The sequence below is a fragment of the Sapajus apella genome, unplaced genomic scaffold (assembly GCF_009761245.1).
Source record: "Sapajus apella isolate SASKATOON/1434 unplaced genomic scaffold, GSC_monkey_1.0 scaffold206, whole genome shotgun sequence".
Taxonomy (NCBI): domain Eukaryota; kingdom Metazoa; phylum Chordata; class Mammalia; order Primates; family Cebidae; genus Sapajus; species Sapajus apella.
In genome coordinates this window covers 632,479-648,051 of record NW_022437146.1, presented here as the reverse complement: position 1 = coordinate 648,051, position 15,573 = coordinate 632,479, and the positions used below count along the sequence as shown (strand labels likewise).

Below are 15,573 nucleotides of genomic sequence, written 5' to 3'. Positions count from 1 at the left end.
GCTCAAGAAATTTAACATGAGCAAGGTGAGGTCACTGATACCTGTAGTCCCAGTGCTTTGGGAGGCTGAGGTGGGAGGGTTGCTTGAGGTCAGGAGTTCAAGGCTACAGAACGAGATCCCATCTCAGAAGGAAGGAAAGAAGGGAGCGAGGGAGGAAGGGAAGGCAGGGAAGGGAAGAGGAATGGAAGAAGGGAGGGAGGGAAAAAAGCAAGAGAAATTTAATGTTAACGTGAGAATATACAGACCATCCTTATTCCGCTTTCCTTGGTTGCCCCATTATTGTTGTTTCTGGCCTTATTTTAAAATCCAGGATCTGGTCAGTGATGAAGGCTTATATGTTTGCTTATGTATCTTTTAGATCCTTTTAATATACAACAGTACTTCCACATGTTTTTTTGTCTTTCCTGTGGAAAGCTCTACATCCATTTTCTCCCACAGTCTGGATTTGTCAGATTCTTTACTAAAAGCTCAATGCAGGCTAAGCGTTTTGAGTCAGAATTGTTTTAAAATTGCAGAGTGTGATGCTTCTCTAGGAGAAATGCACTCCCTGCCACCTCTCCCACCCTGCCCGCTCCTGGGGGTTGCATGACTGCCAGCAGGGGGGTGGCAGGTGGGGGTCGGGGAGGAGAGGTGTGGTCCCTTTGGCTGAGACCTCAAGGGGCCTGAGCAGGCTTTGCCAGGATGTGCCGTGGTACCGTTGGGCTCCTGCCTCAGTTTCCCTTCCACCCTCTGGGTATCCTTCCTGGGGGCTTTCTCCTCCTCCTTCACTCGTCCAGCCTCCAGGCCTGGACCTGTGGGCCCAGCTCTGCCTCCCTGGATTTCTTTTCTTGGCAAAGGTCCTCACCATCCCCATTTCATTCAGGGCCCCCGAAAGCATCCCAGAAGCAGCAGAAGTTACCCAGATCATGGAGACCTAGGTTTGAACCCAGCTGGTATGGTCTGAGTGTGTCCCCCACAAATTTATATGTTGAAATGTAATTGTTGAATGGTATATGTTGAAATGTAATTGCCAGTGTGATCACATTGAGAGGTGGAGTCTTTGATGGGGAGTACCTTCAAAAATGGAATTAGTGCCCCTATAAAAGAAAGAGGTATGAGGGAGCTGTTTGTCTTTCCCCCATGTGAAGACGCAGTAATGAGGCACCCTCTGTAGAGCAGAGAGCAGCTTGATCTTGGACTTCTCAGCCTCTAGAACTGTGAGACACAAATCTCTATTACTTATAAATTACCCAGCCTCAGGTATTTTGTTATAGCAGCAAGAACAGACTAAGACACACTCCTTCCTCTCTGGGAGATTCTTACACTCCTAGGATTGCCCTGGGCCTCAGACACCAGATGGGGCTCTTAAAGCCAGAGCTGGACAAGGCAGGCATCCACTATGCCTTCACTTTCTTCCCTTCTTGGGGACCCGACATGTGTCTCTCGCTTTCAGAAATGATAGCAGGGTCCTGGTCCTCTTCTGCTGGGCAGCGCTGTCTGTGGCTGGGGCCTGCAGGGGGCGCACTCTTGTCCCGCCAGTTTCCTTAGGGCCTTACTGCCCAGGGTCCTGCCACCGAGGGTGCCCCAAACTGCCAAGCCCGATACGCCTGGCCAGGAAGAGTCCTACAGACTAATCTGTGAAAGGCTCATGAATTTGAGGGGTCACCTCGGTTTATTAATTTTGAATAAGCACCGTCATTGCCAGTCAAGGCCTTCTGGTCCCACACCAGCATCCTAATTTGTGAATTTCTGCTTTATGTGCAGCGGATGTCGCTAAGGGTAGGGCCAAGTGCAGACGCTTGGAATCGGCTAATTAGTGCCCCTGCAGAGGAGGAAATATTTACCCGGTTCATTTGGTCAGGAAATTGTTTAGTTGTTTGTTTTAAAATCCAGGCAGTGTTCAAAAGTGCCAATCTGGCTAAATAATAAATGTTAAAATGACCACTGTTCTTCGTGATGGTTTAAACACCCGCATAGTGCCATTGGCTGAGTGCCTGTGGCCTCCGGTAATTCCCACAGCAGCTGCCATCGATCTACAGATGGGGAGACTGAGGCTCAGGGATACAAGGAGACATCCAGGGCCATGCAGCCAGCGTGGGCCTTGAGCTCAGCCTGCTGTCTGGGGTTTGTGCTGTTGACAGTCTGGGCTATTTTTGAGCATGTGGCCTGCTCTCACTGTCTGTCTTTGTGGGCCTCTCTCTGCTCTGCTTGCCTCCCATCTGTCCATCACGTGGACCACCCAACAGACACAGGCTGAGCAGCCACGGGTTTCAGGCCTGAGCTGGGCTCAGTCAGGAGTGCCTCTCTGTTAACCCCAAGCCTTTTGAGGCCACCACTGCCCTCAAGGTGAATCACTTGAGGTCGGGAGTTCAAGACCAGCCTGGCTAATGTGAAATCCTGTCTCTACCAAAAAGATAAAAAATTAGCCAGGTGTGGTGGCAGGTGACTATAATCCCAGCTAACTCAGGAGGATTTAGCTGGATCCTGCCATTGCTTCCCTTTGCTGTCCTAGGGTTAGGGCTCCCCTCTGTCCCAGCCATTGCTGAGTGATTCGCAGGTGTGTGGCTGCTGGTTGAGGGAGGCAAGGCAGAGAGCTCCCAGGTGCCTGACGCACCCCTGCTTCCCGACGCAGTCCCCAGATGGGACTTTCTGGGGATTGTGCTACAGAGGGACCAGGGAGACTCATCAGAGGCAGGCTGGCCAGCAGTGAGCACAGTCCTGCCCTGTGGTGAGGTCTGAGGGAGCCTCACAATGCCAGCCTTGGGCAGCACACCCAGCTCCACATTTTGGGGTGGATTCGGGTCCTGGGAACTCTCAGACTCTTTGGGTACTGTTGCCCTGGTGTTACTCAGAAATGCTGTAGCTAGATGTTGCTTTGAAATACAGAATTTTTATTGAGTGTTTCCTATCAAGCACGGTGTGCCAATCTCTTTTTAAATGGAGATTGGTAAAAGAGAAAACAAACTTCTTTCAAAAGGTGAGTAAAGTTGATTGCCTGCTAGCACAACCAACTAAGACAAAAAAAGAGAAAGCACAAATTATAATATCAGGAGGGAGAAAGGGCCGTCGCTGCAGATTCTACCCATATGGGGAAGATAACAAGGGATATTTATGAAGAACCTCACACCAATACATTTCATATACTTCAGAGAAAGTGGACAAACACCCCAAAAGACATAACTTACCAACTTACCGAGACTGACTTAAGAAGAAATAGAAAACCTGAACCATACTATTTCTTCTTCTTCTTTTTTTTTTTTTTGAGACAGAGTCCCACTCTGTTGCCCAGGCTGGAGAGCAATAGTGTGATCTCAGCTCACTGCAACCTGCTCCTCCTGTGGTTCCAGCAATTCTCCTGCCTCAGTCTCCTGAGTTAGCTGGGATTATAGTCACCTGCCACCATACCCAGCTGATTTTTTACATCTTTGGTAGAGACAGGATTTCACATTAGCCAGGCTGGTCTTGAACTCCTGACCTCAAGTGATTCACTGGCCTTGGCCTCCCAAAGTGCTGGGATTACAGGTGTGAGCCACTGCGCCTGGTGCTGAACAATACTATTTCTGTTAAAGAAGTTGAATTGATCATTAATAGGCTTCCCAAACAGAACCTGCCAGACCCAGGAAGCTTCCCTAGTGAATTCTATTGAATAGTTAAGGAAGAAATGTTTTTAAATGAATTTTTAAAAGTTGTATGCAACAAAAAAATGGAAAGTATGCCAAGTGAGAAGTCTGTTAGCTCAACCTCACATTGTACACCATAAATGCAATTTTTATTTGTCAATCATACCTTAATAATAAGTAAATAAATGTTTTTAATCATATTCCTGAAAGTGGGGACCTTGAAGGGGAGGATCTGTGGGCAAGAAGGATGACGGGTGATTGCTGCCATGCCCCTGCCTCGCCAGGTGGTGGGCCTGCAGGTGTCTGATTTGTTGTGCTTTATGACGCATGTGTACACTACAGGTAAGCTTTTCATGTAGCGAATGTTACATAGCACAGTCATGTTCACAGTCATGTTGTAAGGACTTCCCATGTCTTCTTCCCATACTCCTTCTGTTGGTCTGTACTCTGCAGATGCTCTTCTCCGTTTGGAGACCACTGAGTTAGTCAGGCCCCTGGGCCTCAGGGCACCTCCCTACAGGGTCCCTCAAGGTGTACATGAACTTGTGTCTGTGTGAGGGCTGCAGTGAGAGTCAGCTCTGGGGACATTGGCGGGAGGATGTGATGCCCCAGCTGCTCTCCAAGGTCAAACAGGAGTCAGGCCACGTGTGTGTTTGGAGAAGGAGAGGAGGGAGGAGCCAAGGTCAGGGCCCCTAGCTTGAGAGGCCCTGCTTCTCCAGGCTGTTCTCTGCAGCAGGCACTGGGCCCCGCCCTGGTCGCCATCCTGCAGGCAGAGGGGAAGCATGGCCTTGGCATAGGAGGGCACTGGGCCTGCCTCACCAGCCATTTCCCGGTTTTCCTGTCAACCCTCAGCAGACCCGAAGCACAAGAGAGGCAGGTGGAGGAGCCGGGAGAAGCCACAGCTCTGAGCTGCAGCAGGTCATTGCACACGCTCCACTGCCCTGGCCCCTGCCACTGCATGCAGGCTGGGGAGAAGGTCAGTTGGGCTCTGAAGCCCTGTAGGAAGACGGCATCTTCTGTGACCTACTCTCATAAAATGGCCTAACTTTCCAGGACTGATGGTAGTGCCCATCAATCACCTGGGAAGTGGCAATGTACTGACCACATGGGGGCTTTTCTCCAGCAGAGCACTTCTGACCAGTGGGCTGTGCTGACAAGCCCCTTAAGAATAAAAAGTGGTACACTCAGTGGCTTTTGTGAATGTGCACAAGGCAAATTGTGGAAGGGATTTGAAAAGGGTGAGGTGAGACTGTGACAGCTGCTCCCAGGACTCCAGCACAGCCCCCAGTGGCCTGTGATTTGTGCAGATGCTTCCGCATGGGCGCAGCCAAATTGTATTAGCACTTTGGATGATGAAAAGGACCTTAAGTGTCTGCATGTCACCGTTCTTGAAATGTTTGCCAGGGAAAATGTACTTCTGTTTTGCAAACATTGAGTATAAGAAAGAGGAACAAATTAGGTTTTTGCGCTGTAACCAATTTCACGAGCAGAGCCGTTGACAGATGCACATTTCATGTAATGAACGCGATCAGTGGTGTTGCCACTCACCTTAATGAGGAGACAGAGGAGCGTCAAGCCCGGTGCGTTCGGCTGCCCTCCCCGCCCAGCTCACACAGGAAGGAAGGCCCAGTGGTCCTGCTCTCTGCAAGCAGGGAGGACAGCCCAAGGTCACACCATATCCAGACCCAGTGGAGTTTCAGGGAGAAAGTCTCTCTCTTTTTATCAACCTTTTCATGCAGAAATAAACACACACACACACACACACACACACACAGACTAGAAAGAACCTGAATCACTGCACACGCATCTCCCAGTCCCCAGGCTGCAATGCCCATCTTCCTTGATCGCCACCCCAACCCTGTTAGGTGCTTACAGCAAATCTGAGACGCAGTGTGGATTCCTGCTGGACTGATGGGGACCTTGTCTACATAAACTTCATGCCAGTTAACACATCTCACAAAATTAATAATAATTTCTTAATATCATCTAACAGCCAGTCTGTAATCAGATGCCCCCTTTACTTAAAAAATATCTTTTTACAGTTGGTTTGTTCAAATCTGAAAAGATCCATGTCCCACATATTGCATTTGATTTTTATATCTATTAAGCCTCTTTTATTCTGTAACAGTTCTTTTTGTTTGGTTAGTCTTTTATTTGTTTTTTTGGTCTTCACGCTGTCAGTTTGTTAGGGGATGGGAACACTTGTCCTGTAGAGTACCCCTGTCCTGGCTGGGCTATTTGTATCCCTAGGATGTCACTTACCTTTCATGTCCCTCCCCGACTTTCCCCCCAGGGTAGTCAGATCCGTAGCATCTCTGTCCCATCAAAATACCCTGAGGGCCCCTGACCTAATTTGAAATTTTTCAATAGCCACGTTAAAAAAGGTGAAATTAACATTGAGAAGATACTTTATTTAACCCAGTGTATGAAACCTATTATCATGTCTACATATAGTCACTATAAAAGTTACTAACGATTTATTTTACATTCTCTTTTCTGTCTTTGAAATTGACGTGTAGTTTCTACTGACAGCTCATCAGTTCCAGTGTTGTTTTCATGAGAAATAATTGATCTATATATAGATTTCATGAAAATTACAGTTGAAAAACACATTTAAAAGTTTTCCAATAACTGTATCAAATACCAGGTTTTATAGGCCTATTTTTTCAAGCAGCTGTGCAGCTGATGTACAGGAAACACAACATGTGCCGGCCTATGTGAACACTTGTGAGAGCCTCACCCCAGCAAGGACTCTGAGCTCATCTGTCCCTCCGTTTTCACCCGCATGATCATTTTAGAATGTATTCGTGTTGTGGGTGTCAGGAGCTTCTTCCTGTCCATTGCTGAGCCGTGTTTACATTGTTTAGGTTCCAAGGTGGCCCCAAGATTCCTGACCCGTGGTGTACATGTCCTTCCCTGGGGTGGGGCAGGAACCTCTGAGTGCAAGGAGATGTTAGGTTAGTAGGTGTCTTATTTGGCAGAAATATTTTTTGCCCATGTAATTAAGGTCACTAGTCAGTTGACTTTTAGCTAACCAAAAGGGAGATTGTCCCAGGTGGGCCTGACTGAATCAGGCAAACTTTTAATCTGACAGCAGGGTCCTTCGTGCTGTCAGACAGACACGCAGCTGGAGAGAGACCCTGCTCTTGGCCTTGAGGAAGTAAACTGCTGTGTTGTGGAGAAAGTGGGTGCCTCTCAGAGCTGAGGGCCTGAGGCTCACGGCCACAGGTAAACGAATGCTGCCAACTACCAGTGAGCTTGAAAGAGGATGCCCAGGCTGGGATGAGACAGCAGCCCTGACTGACACCATGATCTCAGCCTGTGAGCTCCTGAGCAGAGCCCCACCCAGCATGTTCCAGAATCCTGACCCTTATGAACTGGGAGATGGTACATTTATGGTGCTTTACATCACTACATTGTGCTAACTTGTTACACGGCAATAAGAAACTAATCCAGTGATCCATTGTGTCTGCTGATGCATGCTCAGGTGGCTCACTCTTTGAGACTCTTATTGTAAACATTTATAAGCAAATCTTTGTGTGGACATGTGTTTCATTTGTCTTGGATAAATACCTACTGGAGGAATGGCCAGGTCAGATAGTAGGTTCACATTTACTGTTTTTAAAAACTGAGAAATTCTATTCCAAAGTGGTTGAGCCAGTACCTTTCTCTAGCAATATATGGCAATTCCAGTTGCTTTACAGCCATGCTGCATCTGGTATTGTCAGTCTTTAAATTTTAGCCATTCTAACAGGCATACAGTAGTATCTCATTGTGATTTCAATTTTCATTTCCCTGATGACTAATGATATGAGGCATCATTTCTTATGCCTATTTGCCATCTGTAAACCTTCTTTGATGAACTGTCAGTTCAGATATTTTGCACATTTTTAATTGGGTTCATTTTCTTATTGTTTTCTGAGAGCTATTTTCATCAAATAGGTAATTTATAAGTTTTCCATCCACTATGTGGCTGCCATTTTATTCTCAATGGCCTCCTTTGAAGAGCACAAGTTCTTAATTTCAATTAAGTCCACCTTATCAATTTTTTAAGTAATGTTTTGGTCTTTAAGGAATTTTTACCCAACTCAAATTTATAGATTTTTCTCCTGCATTTTCTTCTAGAAATTTTATAGTTGTAGGTTTTACTGTTTCTGAGATTTTTTTTTTTTTTTTTAGACAGGGTCTCACTCTGTCACCTAGGTTGGAGGGCCTCCGTTTCAAAAAAAAAAAGAAAAAATTCCCTTGACCATTTATATTTGTGACTCTATTTGTAGACTCTGTTCAGCTGATCTTTGCCAATCTTGACCCCATTACCCCACTCTCTTGATTTTGTAGCGTTAAGTCTTGAAGACAATTAGCATAAGGACTTTAACTTTGTTCTACTTTTTCAGAATAGTTTTGGCTCTTCTAGCTCTTTGTTTGCACTTTGAAATAAATTTTAGATCACCTTATCAATGTCTAAAGTCTTTAGATCCATTTGAGAAAACTGACATCTTAATACTACTGAGTTTTCTGACCCACAGACACTTACCTACATGTTTGATTTCTCTCAGCAGTATTTTGCAGCTTTCCATCTACTGCTCTTGTCCATCTTTGCTCAGGTTTAGACTTGAGTATTTCATCTTTTATGTAGTGTTAATAGTATTTTTAAATTTCCATTTCCAACATTTTGTTGCTGACATGTAGAAATACAACTGATGCTTACATATTGATCTCATATTTTGGAATCTTGATGGAATCACTTATTCATTATAGTGCTCTTGGTACAGATGCTGTAGAATTTTCTATACAGATGATCACATCATTTGCAGATAAAAAGTTTTATTCCTTCTTTTTCAGTCTGGATGCCTTTTGTTTCTTTTTCTTGCCTTATTATACGAGACCAAAGCTCCCATACGGTGTTGAGTACAAGTACTGAAAATGGATCACTGGGGGTCCATGGACATAAGGATGGCAACAGTAGACACTGGGGACCACTAGAGAGGGAGAGAAGGAGGAAGACAAGGGTTTGTACTCCACACCTCAGCATCATGCCATATACCCATGTAACAAACCTGCACACGTACCCTCTGAATCTAAAATAAACATTGAAATTTTAAAAGGAAGGAAATGGATCGCCTTGACTTTTCCTGATCTTAGAGAGAGAGCATTCCAATTTTCACTGTTAAGTATGATGTAATCTGCAGGTTTCTCACAGATGCCTTTTATCTGGTTGGGAAACTACTCTTCTATTATTAGTTGCCTGAGAGTTTTTATTGGGAATGGATTTTGGATTTTGTTAATGCTTTCTCACATCTATGAGATGATCATGTGGTTTTTCCTTCAGTCTATTAATATAATAAATTACAAAGGTTCTGTAACCACAGCCTCTGTCTGATTCTAAAACACTTTCATCATCCCCAAAGAACATTTCATACCCATTAAGCAGTTACTCACTACTCCCTACTTCCTGCGTGCCAGCCAGCAGCTTGTGTTCTTTCTCTATGGATGTACCTATTCTGGATATTTCATATAAATGGAATCTTGTGGCATGTGGCCTTTCATGTCAAGGAGCTTTCACATAATATAATGTTTCTGATGTTCGTTTATGTGGTGACATGTATCTGTACTTGATTCCTTTTATGGCTGAATATATTATTGTATGTCTGTATCACAGTTATTTACCCATGCATCTGTTGATGGACATGTGGGCTTTTTCCCCCTTTTGGCTATTGAAGATAGTCCTGCTATGAACACTCATGTACAGGAATTTGTTCAAGGATCCGTTTTCAGTTATTTGGGAGTAGAATTGCAAGGTCATTTGGTAATACCATAATTGACCTTTTGAGGAACTGTCAAACTGTCCTTTCACATTCCCTCCAGCAACACAAAAGGTTTCCAGTTCCTCCACATCCTTGTCAACACTTATTACTTTCTGTTTTGTTGATTATGGCCATCCTAGTGGGTGTAAAGTGGTATTTCACTGTGCTTGTGATGTGTATTTTTCTAATGACTAATGATGTGGAATATCTTTTTATATCCTCCTTGGCCACTTGTATATCTCTTTTGGGAAAATGTCTATTCAAGTCTTTTCTCTGCTTCTTAAAAAATTGGCTTATTTGTATTTTCTTTGTTAAGTTATAGGAGTTATTTAAATATTCAGAATACTTGACTCTTACAGACATATAAATTTGTGAATATCTTTCATTTATTTTTTCTTTAATTTCTCTTAAATAACATTTTATAGTTTTCAGTATGCAAGTCTTTCTCCTTTTGGTTAATTTTTTCCCATTTTGTAGTTTATCTTTTCACTTTCTTTATAATGTCCTTTGATGCACACAGGTTTTTAATTTTGATGAAGTCTAGTTTTTCTGTTTTTTCTTATGTTTCTCACACTTTTGGGATTGTATCCACTGCCAAATACATGTTACCCCTCAGGTTTTCTCCTGAGAGTTTTATAGTTTCAGTTCATATATACAGGTCTCTGATCCATTTTGAATTAATAATTATATATGGTAAGAGGTAGGGGTCCAATTTTATTTTTTTGCATATGGATTTTCAGTTGTCCCAGCACCAAAGAGACTGTTCTTTCCCTCATTCAATTAATTATGTTGGCTCCCTCTTCAAAAATCAACTGGTCAGTACCACACTGTTTTGATTACTGTAACTTTGTGGTAGGTTTTGAAATCAGGAAGTATGAACCTTCCAACTTTGTTCTTTTCTAAGATTGTTTTGGCTATTTAGGGACCCATGCAATTCCATATGTATTTTAGGATAGGTTTTTTTTGGGGGGATGGTTATTTTGTTTTTTGTTTTTTGTTTTTGAGACTGAGTCTCTAGCACCCAGGCTGGATTGCAGCAGCATGATCTTGGTTCACTGCAACCTCCACCTTCCGCCTCAGCCTCCTGAGTAGTTGGGACTACAGGCATGTGCCTCTGCACCCAGCTAATTTTTGTATATTTAGTAGAGATGGGGTTTCACTGTGTTGGCCAGGCTAGCCTTGAACTCCTGACCTCAACTGATTGAGTCTGCCTCAGCCTCCCAAAGTGCTGGGATTACAGGCATGAGCCACTGCACCTGGCCAGAATGAGTATTTTGATTTCTGCAAAAAAAGGCTGTTGGAATCTTGCTAGAAATTGCGTTGAATCTGTAAATCATTTTGATTAGTATTGCCATGTTTACCATATGAAATCTTAGACCCCATGAACACAAATGTCTTTCCATTTATTTAGACTTTCTTTAATTTATTGTAAATAATACTTTATAGTTTTCAGTCTGCAGGTCTTTCTCCTCTTGGTTAAATTTATTCCTAGGTATTTTATTCTTTTGGATGTTACTATAAATATAATTGTTTTAATTCATTTTTCAGAGCATTAATAGATGATATGTAGAAATATAGCTAATATTTGTGTGTTGATCTTGTATCCTGCAACTTTGCTGAATTTGTTTTTTAGCTCTAATAGTTTCTTTGTAGATTCTTTAGAATTTTGTATATGTGGGATCATGCCACCTGTGAGTAGAGATTGTTTTACTACTTCTTTTTAATTTGAATGCCATTTATTTCTTTATCTTGCCTAATTGCTCTAGTTAGAACATCTAGTACAATGTTGAATAGCAGTGGTAAAAGCAAGCATTCCTGTCTTGTTCTTTTTTCTTCTTCTTCTTTTTTTTTTTTTTTTTTTTAGATTAGGTTTGGCTCTGCCACCCAGGCTGGAACGCAGTGGTGTGATCTTGGTTCATTGCCTCTTCAACCTCCCAGGCTCAATCTGTCTGCCCACCTAGTCTCTCAAGTAGCTGGGACCACAAGTGTGCATCACCATGCCTAGCTAATTTTTGTATTTTTTGGAGAGACAGGGTCTTGCCATGTTGCCCAGGCTGGTCTTGAACTACTGGACTCAAGTGATCCATCCACCTCAGCCTCCCAAAGTGCTGGGTTTACAGGTATGAACCACCACACTTGGCCTTGTCTTGTTCTTTATGAGAAGATTTTTAACTACAGTTTAAATTTCTCTGATATGCCGGGCGCGGTGGCTCACGCCTGTAATCCCAGCACTTTGGGAGGCCGAGGCGGGTGGATCACAAGGTCAAGAGATCGAGACCATCCTGGTCAACATGGTGAAACCCCGTCTCTACTAAAAATACAAAAAATCAGCTGGGCATGATGGCACGTGCCTGTAATCCCAGCTACTCAGGAGGCTGAGGCAGGAGAATTGCCTGAACCCAGGAGGCGGAGGCTGCGATGAGCCGAGATCGCGCCATTGCACTCCAGCCTGGGTAAGGAGAGCAAAACTCTGTCTCAAAAAAAAAAAAAATTTCTCTGATAGATATAGACATTCAGGTTATCTATTTTTTCTGAGATTTGGTAGTTTGTATCATTTGAATAATTTTTGCATGTCGTCTAAATTGTCAATTGATTGGCATAAAGTTGTCCATGATACTTTCTTATTATCCTTTTAATATCTTTATTTACTTCCTTATTTTTATTTATTTATTTATTTGAGATGGAGTTTTGCTCTTGTCATCCAGGCTGGAGTGCAATGGCACAATCATGGCTCATTGCAACCTTCACCTCTCTGGTAAAGGTGATTCTCCTGGCTCAGCCTCCCGAGTAGCTGGGATTATAGGCACATGCCACCATGCCTGGCTAATTTTTTTTATTTTTAGTAGAGATGGGATTTCACCATGTTGGCCAGGATGATCTTAAACTCCAGACCTCAGGTGATCTGCCCACTTTGGCCTCTGAAAGTACTCGGATTACAGGCATGAGCCACTGTACCCAGCCTCCTTTTAATATCTTTAGAACTTTAGTAATATTACCTCTCTCATTTGTGATATTGGTAATTTGTATATCCTTTTTTCCCAACTAGTCAGACTAGGGGTTTATTATATTTTTTTTACCTTCACAGAGAACCAGCTTTTAGTTTTATTGTTTTGATCTATTGGTTTGCTTCTGTACCCCATTGATCACTGCTCTGAATATTAGAATTTCCTTTCTTCTGCTTACTTTAGGTTTCATTTGCTTTTCTTGTTTTCGTTTCTTAAGATGGAAGCTAAGGATGATTTGAGATATATCTTGTTTCTAATATAAGTGTTTTACTATTATAAATTTTCCTGTAAGTACTGCTTTACCTGTATCCCACATACTGCGATAGGTTGTGTTTTCACTTTTCTTCAAGTCTAAATACTTTTTGGCTCCCTTTTATTATTTTTTCTTTCAACCATACATTATTTGATAATGTATTATTATTTAGTTTCTGCCTTGTTAATGATATCTAATTTAATTCCTTTGTGGTAAAAGAACATATTTTCTGTGACTTGAATCCATCCTTTTTAATTTACTGAGACATGTTTTTATGGTCCAGAATACAATCTATCTTATTAAATATACATTTGAAATGCATATGAGTTCCACTGTTGTTGTGTGAAGGGTTTTATAAATAGCATTCAGGTTATGTTATTTGGTAATGTTGTTTAAATGTTCTGTATCCTTCATGATTTTCTGTCTGTATCCTTCATGATTTTCTGTCTGCTTCTTTTATCCGTTATTGAGACATGAATGATAAAACTCTCAACTACAATTGTGGATTTGCTTATTCTCTCAGTTCTATCAGTTCTTGCCTCATGTATTTTGAAGCTCTGTTATTAGGTGAATACATACTTAAGGTGGTTACATCATCTTTATGGATGACCCCTTTGTCATTATGAAATGGCCTTCTTTACTATATTATTATTTGATATGAAATCTATTCTGATAATAATACAGATAAAATAATTATAGTATAGATGTACCAGCTTTCTTTTCTTTTCTCATCATTTCACTTATAATCTATTTATGTCTTCATATTTAAAATTGGGTTCTTGTAGACAGCATTTATGTGGTTCTTGCTTTCATATCCAATATGAAAATCTCTGCCTTTTATTGGATTTAGAACATTTACATTTAATGTGATTATTGATATTGTTGGATTTAAATTAACCACCTTGCTGTATATATACATATATTTTTGTTTGTTTGTTTGTTTGTTTTGTTTTGTTTTGTTGTTTTTTTTTTTTTTTTTTTTTTAAAAGGAGGTTTGTTTTTTTTCCCAGGCTGGGGGGCAGTGGTGGGATTTTGGCCCACTACAACCCCCATCTCCCAGGTTCAAGTGATTCTTGTTCCTCAGCCTCTCAAGTCACTGGAATTACAGGCGTTTGCCACCATGCCTGGCTAATTTTTGCATTTTTAGTAGAGACAGGGTTTCACCATGTTGACCAGGCTGGACCCGAACTCTTGACCTCAAGAGATCCACCTGCCTCAGCCTCCCAAAGTGCTGGGATTATAGGCATGAGCCGCCACGCCCAGCCTGATATTTATTTTTTGTTTGTTTCATATATTCTTCCTTTTATCTTTTTTCTGACTTATTTTGAATTAATTGGATATTTTTTATGATCCTATGTTATGTCCTTTGTTGATTTTTAAGCTATACACCTTTGCTGTGTTATTTTAGCGCTTAATATAGGAGTCATTCATTGTATTACTTTTCTGTGGCTACCCAAAATATTAAAACAATTTTGGTAATGTAAAACACGGATGTATTATTCTAGAGTTTTCATGAGTCAGGTGCCTAGGGAAAGCTTGGTTGGGTTCTCCTCTCAGAGTCTCACAAGTGTGGGGCTGGGTTCTTATATGTATTTTAATGTCTTCTTCCAAGCTCATGCCGTTGGTGGCAGAATTTATTTCCTTGCAGCTCTAGGGCTCATGGTGGCTTGCTTCTTCGAGACCATCAGGAAAGTCTCTGATGCAAGTATCTGACCTTTTTAAAAAAAAAAAAGCTTACCTGTTTAGGTTACACTCATGCAGCATAATTTCCTTTTTGATGATCTCAAAGTCAACTGATTACAGGCCTTACTTAAATTTGCAAAACTTCCTTCATCTTTGCCATATAACTTAACCTAATCACAGGAGTGACATCCATCATGTTCACAGTCCTACGTATACCTAAGAGGAGAGGGGATTATATGGGGTGTGTACACCAGGAGGTAGGAATCTGGGGGCCACCTTAGAACTGTTCCCACCACCACATCTTGATCCCACTCTCCCTCCGGGTGATAGTGTGCTGCTGCATGTATGACATGAAGACTCCTGCCAATCACTTCCACACTCCATTCCCAGCCTTGTGCTTGTGTCACTTTAGGGCTGCCTTAACAAAGTGTCACAAACTGGGGTGGCTTAAAACAGCAGAAATGTATTCTCTCATTTGGAGTTCAGGAGTCCAGAAATCCAGGGTGTTGGCAGGCCACATTCCCTCTGAACCCAAGAGGAGAGCTCTTCCCTGCCTGTTCCCAGCTTCCGGTGCCTTGTTAGAAATCTTCTGCATTCCTTGGCTTGAAGCCGCATCACTCCAGTCTCCACCCTCACTGTCACATGGTGCTCTTCCTGTGTGCCCACGTCTTCTAAGGACACAGGTCATCATGGATTAGGAGTCTACTCCACTCTACTCCAGTGTGGCCTCCTCTTAACTCATCACATTTTGCAGGGACCCTATTTCCAAATAAGGCCTCATGTGGAGGTACTGGCGATGAGGACTCCTAAACATCTGTTTAGGAGGAACACAGCCCAACCACAACAATGCTATTGTCATACATCTCATTTCCACATATTTATGAATGCCATTCTATAGTGTTATTTTTGCTTTAAACACTCAATTATGTTTTAAAGGCATTTCTATGACAATTTTTTAAGTCTTTATGTTTATCTGGTAGGTGCCATTTCCTGTGTCCCTGATCCCAGTGGGACTGCAGCCCAGCAGGCCTGCACATCCTGGGGAGGCACCGTCTGACTGCCAGTGATGTGGGGGCAGAACCCTGGGCTAGTTGTCCACAGCAATGTGGGGACTGCAGCCACGTGGGGTCCCTGTTCATCTTATTGCTCCTGCATTTAGGACAGGTACCCACCTGGGCATGATGCATTTCAGTCTTCGTTTGAACAGTGATAGTCCCCTGCGTGGTGAT

At 42.5% G+C, this 15,573-nt stretch overlaps 1 protein-coding gene across 1 annotated transcript in view; it reads left to right on the top strand.

The window, feature by feature from the left end:
• RASGEF1C (RasGEF domain family member 1C) overlaps window positions 1–15,573 on the top strand; it is a 98,739-nt gene that overhangs the window by 7,352 nt on the left and 75,814 nt on the right. The gene's annotated exons all lie outside the window — the stretch shown is intronic.